The following is a 9,899-nucleotide window of genomic DNA, read 5'->3' on the forward strand; positions in this document are numbered from 1 at the left end:
ATTGCTAAGCGGATGGTAGTGAATTTAGCATTGGCACAAATAAGACCCAGAGATTTGATTGCCATCAATAAAAGAAGAAGAAGAGGGAAAATACGATAGCTCTGGAGGCGATCGAGTTTATAAAGTGACATCATGTTTTGAAATTACCTGAAACTTTTGCTATAAAATTACGAAGAAAACACCCAGATCAATATAAACAAATTTTATGCATAATGCACATAATAAATGTTATACATATAGGGTGGTGTTAGGTGAATGGGTTTATAAGCTGACACTAGTCCCATTTACTTAACACCTTGTATTGTGCAAACCTGCGGTCTCTGGCATAGAAGTCCAGTACCCAAAGTCACGCACTGTTGGAAAAATAAACTTACATAGTTGTATCAGGCACGAATTTATTATCACAATAATTATTATGTTGACATTACCCGTTTTGTCTTGCTATGTTCGTTCGTTTCAGCCAAGTGACGTCTACTGCTGGACAAAGGCGTCCTCCAAGGGTTTCCACAATGAACGGTCCTGCGCTGCCCGCATCCAGGCTCTTCCAGCCCGTGGTCGCCACTCGAGAACTATTCTGATTCTGCCCCAACGTGCTGCCTAGCTATGTATTCGAATTCAAATTCTACATTAGTTTTACCTACCATCACTTCGGGAAAAAATACCTTTGTTTACAGAAAGAAATTACAGGACAGACTCGGTATTCCTTCCTAGTCAAATAAGTAGGTGCGAGTAAGTCCGATAGAGTTCGTTCGTTCGTTCACTCTAGTCTCTAAATACTAATGCATTATTTAGCATCCTTACTTCATAATACTTTTCTTTGAAAACGTTACGTCTAGCTAGTCGACTGATTCAGTTTTACGCTGCGTGGTATCAAATTATGTAATTGGGAATTTGCCACCACTCTTTTTTAAACAACTTTTTTTAAAAGGCACTTCATTCTAGTCTTAAAAACTTACGCCCGTATTCACAAACGATGCTTGCTTAAGTGAAGCAGCAAATTGGAGGCACAGCGTTGAATAGAGCTCTGTGATTGGTTCGTGTGTCACCCTGTGCGTCCACGCGCACTGTGCGACCTCATAGTAATGTTTGTGAATACGGGCGTTAACCAATTTTAAATTACCTGTAAATTAAGATTTTTGGTAGCATTGTAATTGAAAAAACTAGTTTGATTAAGTTGACAAAATAGTGAAAATCTATGGGAGAGTCTCGTTTTGATAGTTATAAAAAGTACGTCAATTGATTGGTGGAGGCAAAGTTGATGAAGTTTCTAGTATACTGAGGTGGTTGACATCAACACTCAATTGACATACTTTTTACAACATTAAAAACCTATGACGTCAGTTGTACACCAACACGTATAATAATGTAAGCATAATATAGTATGTAAGCATGTATAATATTGTCTAAAATGGTGTATGTCTTGTTGGTGTTAATAAATAAATAAATAAATAAATAAACACAGATTGCCCGGTTTTAAAGCGGAGCCTAGATCCCAAGAGACTTCCGTTTCAGAGATTCAGATGAAAATAAAAGTCAAAACAAATATTTTTTTAGACATTTATTTTAATAAATTACTATCACAAGTTTAAATTAAATTATGATCCTTGGCCACCACAACCACAGTTAACCACTCCGACACCACTTGAAGGCAGGACACCATTTACACTGACAGTCGTGTAGAAGGGTAGTTGACCATTCACGTCTACGGCGCCACCAACTTGCAAAGCATCGCCTAATATTTGGATGCCACAAGTATGTCCGCTTGGCAAAATATTGGCCAAACCAGTGTTACCAATCGCAAACGTGCCAGTGTTGATGTTGAAGCCATTTGCCAAGTTTACTGGCACATTGGCGTTAACCCAGTTGCCATTATTTACGTTAGACCCCAAGTTGGTGTTGATTATATTGGCGCCAACTAAATTACTTCCAATATTGGCACCAACCAAATTGTTTCCGACATTGGCGCTAATTATGTTGCTGCCAAAGTTGGAACCAACATTCGTAGCAACCAAATTGTTTGGCACAGTAATAATATTGCTGCTTCCAATATTATTAGCAACAACGCCAGTAACTGGCAGGTTCTTCACCAGTTGAATATTTGAAGCCACTGGCACGTTGCTCAACTGTAGCGAATTCAGTGAATTGGCGTTGCCAATCCCGGTGCTGATGGTGCCAATGCCTGAATTGATATTGCCAATGGTGTTGAGATTGCTGGCATAGTTGTTAATACCGCTATTTTGCAGTATAATGCTGTTACTTGGCACAGTTATCGTTCGTTGAACATTTTGATTGACGTTTTGCAGTACTGGTGCTGAAAATTGTCCATTTTGAAGTCCTAGAGACAGTATTTGAGCTGACGAAAGCTGAAAAGAAAGAAGACAGTTTTAGAAAGAAAATAGGTTTAACTGAGTCGCAGTTTTACGATGAAAGATACTCAAATTCTATTTAAAGATGTGACGATTGAATTATATAATAATAATAAGTCCATTTACACATTATTAAAGGTAACTAATCCAAAAATTATTTTGTAACTCAAAGTGTTAATAACAATAGCAATTATAAGTATTGGTCTATTTTTAACACTAGGTCAAAATATAGCACGTCTCGCTTAGTACTACAGTACTACAGCACTAAAATTAGGACAAAAACAAAAACAAAAACAATAATTTACCTGACAAGCAAACACACTTGCAAGAGAAATAATAAACAACATGATGAGAAATGAACTTAGAAAATAATCATAGAATTATTAAATAACTACCTTTTATACAAATTGATAAGCAATCATTGTTATGTAAGAACGTTACGTGACATTTAGTTTGAGATAGTAACTAATTTCCGTGTAAGTTCTGTTACTTAATGTTGATTTCTTTCAAAATAGACGTTTCAGAAGCTTTTTCGGTTGAAAAAATCAATTGCTCCAGTTGGAATATGAATCAAGGACTTTTTGCTCGCTGGGTGATAAGTCTAAGGCTGGTTTCCACCAAAGCGGAGCGGAGCGTAAAAGTGTATTGAAGAACCAATCAGACGAACTTAAACAGTGTGGAATTTCGTAATGCCACCTGGAGGGAAAGTACTTACTCTTAATACTGTAGATAAAAATTTTACTCAAAGAAAACATTGATTTATTTTTGGTATAAAAACTGCATTCAAAGATTTTCGTTTTTTTTTTCTAAAATTCACCACCATACCATACAATTTTCTGTATCTGTAAATAAATAGATTTCATTATTTCCCCTTTTCGTCTCCGCTCTGCGCCACGAAGCCAACAAACACTTCTTCGCTCAGCCTCGCTCTGCTTCTTTTTGCTTCGCTCTGCTCCGCTCCGCTATGCCTTGGTGGAACCGGCCCTTAGATTGCTTAAAATGTTCCCTTACCTTTTGTATTTATTTCTATATTACTTTATAAGATACTGTGAAGCTCTATCTTGGAGACCTTTAAAGTGGTTCCAGACTTCTTCTTTGCTGTAATCTGTGGTTTGAACTTGCAGCTTGTTCCTCGATATGGCAGCGTTCAGCAAGCCTTGCAAGCTTGAGGATGCCGCTCCTATCCTTGGAGGAGTTATTTTGGTCTCTTTCTGGAAAATGTAGAAGATTTGTTTAGCAGAGGAAGAAAATATTCTTTATTATACCTCAATAAGGTTGTAGAAGTCGAAAATTTTATACTTGAGGTTTTATTAAAGGCCCTTGCCCATGGCATCTAGTTGTGGGATCCTGCATTACTGGATTCCGCAAAACTGGATTTCATACACTGTGTTCACACGACAGTTATATCGTGTTTTGCAGGTACGGGATTTTCTACGCGGGAAGCAAATAATGGATGGAATCCCATTTTTACTGGTCCAGTATAATGATATCGGACCAAGTCATTGTATTTAAATCTTAGTTGAGGAATCACTGACTACTAAGATACAGGTTCTAACCTAGTTTAGTAGTCATGGGACCCCCGATTATCATGCCACTTTTTGTAACTTTTGCATAGTAATACATGCATAATGTAACTTTTGGTTCAAATAAACGTTTTTATTATTTTATTATTATTTATAATGACAAGACTGAATCCCTAATTCGAACGAATCGGTTTTGGCGTGACACTGGACGGGAAAAAGTAGCTGCCAAAGACGGGATGTCATCGTGGGAAAAAGCCCTAAAGGAAAAAAAATCGAATTTTTAAAGTTAAAATATTTATTACCTTTTCACCCACCGTCAAACTTGCTGGCAGTTGTTTCAGCACCGGCAATTCAGGGTACTTCACATTCCTGTTCACTTCTGGCAACCTTGGCACCGTTACTGGCCTCACTTCTGGCAACCTTGGCACCGTCAATGTTGTCACTTCTGGCAATTCCAGTTTTGGGTACGTCGGGAATGCCAGACTTGGCAACGGCCAGTATTGTATTCTTGGGTTGACTGGTTGACTGACAGTTGCCAGACTTTGCAACGTGTGAACCCTTCTTTTTATTAGTTCTTCTTGAGTTATTACTGTCAAACGCTGGTTAGTAATTAATGGGTATGAGAATGAAGCTACCTGAAAATAAAATAATGATTAAACTCAAAACTAAATTTTATGATTTCCCGCGTGAAACTTTATCTGTCACATAAAAATTTTATCGCGAGTTTCCTTGTTTCAAAAACTGGGTATAAACTAGTCTATGTCCTTTCCCGGGACTCAAACTATCTGTATACAAAGTTTCATCAAAATCGGTTGAGTAGGTAGGCTTTAGGCGTGAAAGCGTAATAATATACAATATGTAGAGCTTTTTTCCACGACTTCACCCGCGTGAAATTAAATTCATCACAGATCATATGAAATTATACCCTATACCGTATAAACAATAATACTGTAAAGTTTCATCAAAATCCGTTCAGTAATTTTTGCGTAAGAAAAACAGAAGGAAAAGAAGGGACAAATTAATTTATAATTACTTACCTTGTAGCCACATAAAAGTAAAATAATAACAGTTGAGTAACCCATGTTCAAATTAGATTAACTTGAGATGTAGTATGTTGACCATTTTATATAAATTGTGCTATCATAGAACTATGTGTATGACGCATATAATAATAATTTTGATAGACCAAAAACAAAGAGTATTCTCATATTGTCATTGACGTCACTGCTACCAGGTGCGCAGTTAACTCGATGTCTGTATTTATCCAATTACATCCATATACCTACAAATAAAACAAATTCTCTTAATTTAATACCATTATTCAAAACCGTTCTCAAAATCTGACGCCCGTATTCAAGCCTTGAATAGAGCTCTGTGATTGAATGGTCACACTGTGCGTCCACGCGCAATGGGAGACCTCATAGTTATGTTTGTGAAAAAAAAATTTTTATGTTTTTCTTTCGGCCTATCTATCTCGTTTGTTTGTTTCAGCCAAATGATGTCCACTGCTGGACAAAGCCCTCCCTTGCTGCGTTGCCCGTCCAGGTACATATTTATTTACTTATTTATTTATTCACTTCCCGCGACCTTCACCAGATGGTCGGTCTACATAATGGGGACGTGGTGTGTGCAAGCCACACACTACGTCCTCCATCCAGTGGTTCCGTCAAATTACAATCTAAATCTAAACATATAAAAGGAGAAACTGACTGACTGACTGACTGACTGACATATCAACGCACAGCCTCAACGGCTAAACGTAGGCACTTGAAATTTGGAAGGGACGTAGCTTAGGTACCGTAGAGGTGCACTAAGAAAGGAATTCTCGAAATTCCCACGGGAACTGGAATTAGCGGGAAAATTCTTTTCTATGAAAAATCTAAACCACTTAAGTTAGACGCTTGAAATTTGGCATGCAGGTACCTTAGTAAATTTAAAGCTTAGTTGCAACAGGATATTGCAAAATTCCCACGGGAACGGGAGTTAGCGGGAAAAACATTTGTATGATAAAATCTAAACCGCGTAAGATAGATGAAGGGGGTAAAACGGGATCCACGCGTACGAAATCGCAGGCGGCCGCTAGTGTAAAAATAAAACAAATCGCTTACTTAAAATAACCTTTATTCAAAAATGTCCTCAAGTCTGAAAGTTCTTTATTCCCTTCTACAGCTGCCCTAGGAGTGCTAGGAGCTTCAACGTTCTGATCAAGGTCTTCGGGTCCACCTTCGTCACCTTGGTGACTTTGTCCACCACCCCTCCTGCTACAGGCAGATTTCCCACCACTTCAAGTACCTGTCAAAGTCAAATTTAACCTGTCAACTGCGAAGAAATCTCTATTTTTGTATAGAAAACAAGCTTTTGCTCGCCTACGTCACAAAAACACTTTATCGTGCACGTGTTATTTAAAAAAAATTGTATGTTTTTCCTTTGGTCTATCTATCTCTATCGCACGTTTCAGTCAAATGACGTCCACTGCTGAACAAAGGCCTCCCCCAAGGTTTACTACGTTATCAAATTCTTAAAGAAAAAAAAATTGTAGAGAAGTTAAAAAAAAATTGAGCCTTGCCTTTTCAATCCAGGAGAGGAGAAGAGAATAGGAGAAATAAGTGGTAAGACCACCTACTTCAGACGCAGAGGTCCCGGGTCCACCTTCCGCCTGATCATCACTTACCATCAGGTGAAATACAGGCCAAGAGCTTCCTCGTGGATAAAAAAAATTCCTCTATTTGCCTCTGGTCCTGGCCTTGGAGACCCTCTCAGATCGGGAGGGTCGCCTTCCTGTGTTGGAGACTAAATGACCTGATGATGATGATGCTAAAATGCCTTTACATGTTTTCTTTGTCAAATCTGTCTATTACATATCTATCTTTTCATGAAGGTTACCTGTCATCCGCTTTGCAACGGAGGGAAGTCGAACCTTAACTTCGAACTCCTCCTATGTTCTTCTGATTAATTTCGTTGCGGGTCCAATGCCAGTTTAACTTTCCCCCGGGACAAACTTGACCTTCACTGGTTGGGTTTTTATTGGCGGTCAAGCTGTAGGTAGATCCTGGCTACACAGGAGTTGCAGGGGTGGGAAAGAGAGGTGGAAATAGTCCCGTATCTATTAAATATCTCATAATCATTCGCCCTACCTGCGTAGGAGAGCCCACTATTTCAGTCAGACCAGTAACCGAGTCCAGAGCATCGCCGACAGGCAGGTTGTCCGATACTGAACTGACGATGGACAGAGGATCGACTGGCAGGGATCCCAGGAGATCAGCCTTGGACATGATCTGAAAATATGGTGATTAGTTTTTGGTTACAAATTTAATTAATTCATCCAGTGTCTAAGTAGCTCAGTTGGAAGGAAGAGCCGTCGCCCGGCAAGCGTAAGGTCGTCGGTTCAATTCCCGCCTTACGCAGTTTGATTATTTCAAGATATTTATTATTTTCAAATTGTAATTAAATTATTGGAAGGCAAAAGCTTCATTATCATAAGATGATGAGGCCAGCCACAGGACGTTTACTCTACCCACAAGGTGGGCAGAAGACCTCATGAAGGTAAAACTTTGGGTAACTCTTGTTTTTACTTCATGAATTTTATTTTTCAGATTCCTTACTATAAATATATACTATCTACGAGTATACTAATATTATAAATGCGAAAGTAACTCTGTCTGTCTGTCTGTCTTGCTTTCACGTCTAAACCTCTGAACCGATTTTGATGAAATTTGGCATAGATATAGTTTGAGTCCCGAGTTTATTCATTATCAGTTTTTATCCCGGTTTTTGGAACAGGGACGCGCGCGATAAAGTTTTTCTGTGACAGACAAAATTCCACGCGGGCGAAGCCGCGGGCGGAAAGCTAGTTATTATTATTTTATTTATTGACTAGGTATTTTAAAAATTCTTCTTTCATATAGGTCCTTCTTTCTCTATTATCTTCATCCAAATGAATTCATCAAGATTGGTATAGGCGTGACAAAATATTGGACAGACATACTTATCTGTCTATCGTATGATAGTATGAGTTTCCCATCTATTCTGACCATTGTGGAAAAAATAGGTCAAATCCTCTATTTGTCTCTAGTAAATTAGAGAGAGAAACCAAATGACCCGATTTTAATATTCTTACCATTGACCCACCGATCAAAAATAAAATGAATGGAATACGAAACATTGTTGATTAATACGCAATTACTAGAATTGCTGATGAAATACAAGCATTTATATACTCTAAGTTTCAGTTTACAGAGAAAACGTGACCCAGATTAATTGAATGGATTAATTTAATTGTGGGTTTTAGTATTATGCCCTCTGCTCACGCATCATTATTTTTTGTGCTAGATAACTATTAGAAAGTATATTTTTGTAGATATTCCAAAAACTTCCAAATGAACTTATACCAGCACACTTTTCCACCGCTGAAACTCCTGTGTAGCCAGGATCTACAACTTGGCCTCAAATAAAACCCAACCAGTGAAGGTTGAGTAGTCCCGGGGGATAGCTAACTTTCGCCATCAGTTCATTTATTCCACATAAAATAACGACATCTAATTTACCAGAAACAAAAGATTTAGCCTATATTTATGCAGCCTGAGTCACAGAATAATTTTCAGACAGCATTAGCTGAGCCACCTCCAATTGCTTCCTTATTCTATGTCAATCAATCAACAACATTATTGTAACTAGCTAAGTAAGGTGTAGAAGCAATAAAGGACTTTATTTATTTATTTATTTATATTTCCCTACTCTTTGGCAAGACGGTGTGAAGAAGCAAACCTTAGGAGTTAAAATAAAAAAGAATAATCAAGCAATATTATTATATTTTTTAAATGAAACTAGTTAAAATGATAATGTAAAACCTATATCCAAAGCCTATCACATTTTAGGGATTTATTGTCAATATGGGTCAATTTTATTTAAGTATTTTCTTTGTATTTTGTAACTTTAATATTAATGTATCGTGTCAGCATACCTTTATAAAACTGATACAAGCCACAAGATAGTGTCATCAAACGTGCTTATTATGCAGTTTTTTCTACTACACATTGTAAACAATTTCATAAGCCTCTATCCGATATTGCACCATAACGTAAATTCCTCCTAATCAGTATTGTAGTATTTACTGACTTATAGTAGCATTTGACTTGGTGGACCGACGATTTGGTGCGGGTCGGTAGGCCGCGGCCGTTATGGAAATCCTTGGGGGAGGCCTTTGTCCTGCAGCGGACGTCATTTGGCTGTAACGAACGAACGAACGATAGTACTTAACATCTATGGCCACCTGCACGATAGGCTGACGACCTGATTGTATTGTTTTCTCATCATTCTATTTCTTTATTTTTGCTCTGTTAACTAATTTAAAACAAAGACCGTAGTTTCATCATCATCATTTCAGCCACAAGACGTCCACTGCTGAATATAGGCCTCCCCAAATGATTTTCATAATGACCGGTTGGTAGCGGCCTGCATCTAGCGCTTTCAAGCTACCTTTGTGAGGTCGTTGGTCCACTTTAACCATAGTTTAATATCATTTCTGACTGCAAATGAACCATGTGAACTTTATATCAGTGTTGATTTTTTTTATTTATTTTTTTATCCACAACGAGGAAGCTCTTGGCCTGTATCTCACCTACATAATATTACTGCAAATAAATTTTTTTCATCATAAACCTTCCCTGTGACTCTTCGTTTACGGATCTCCTCATTTCTGATTTGATCTCGTAAAGAAACACCGAGCATAGCCCGTTCCATAGCACACTGACATAGCCCGACCGATTAGCAAGCTGAAGTGGCAATAGGCAGGGCACATAGTACGCAGAACTGACGGCCGATGGGGCAGCAAGGTTTTGGAGTGGAAAACGCAGCGTGGGACGCCCACCCTCGAAGTGGACCTACGACCTGATAAAGGTAGCGGGAAGGCGCTGGATGTAGGCCGCCACCAACCGGCCATTGTGGAAATCATTGGGGGAGGCCTATGTTCAGCAGTGGACGTCCTGTGGCTGAAATGATAATGTTGATGAAA

The sequence above is a fragment of the Ostrinia furnacalis genome, unplaced genomic scaffold, assembly GCF_004193835.3.
Source record: "Ostrinia furnacalis isolate ACB-3 unplaced genomic scaffold, ASM419383v2 OfSCF5107, whole genome shotgun sequence".
NCBI classification, from domain to species: Eukaryota; Metazoa; Arthropoda; class Insecta; order Lepidoptera; family Crambidae; genus Ostrinia; species Ostrinia furnacalis.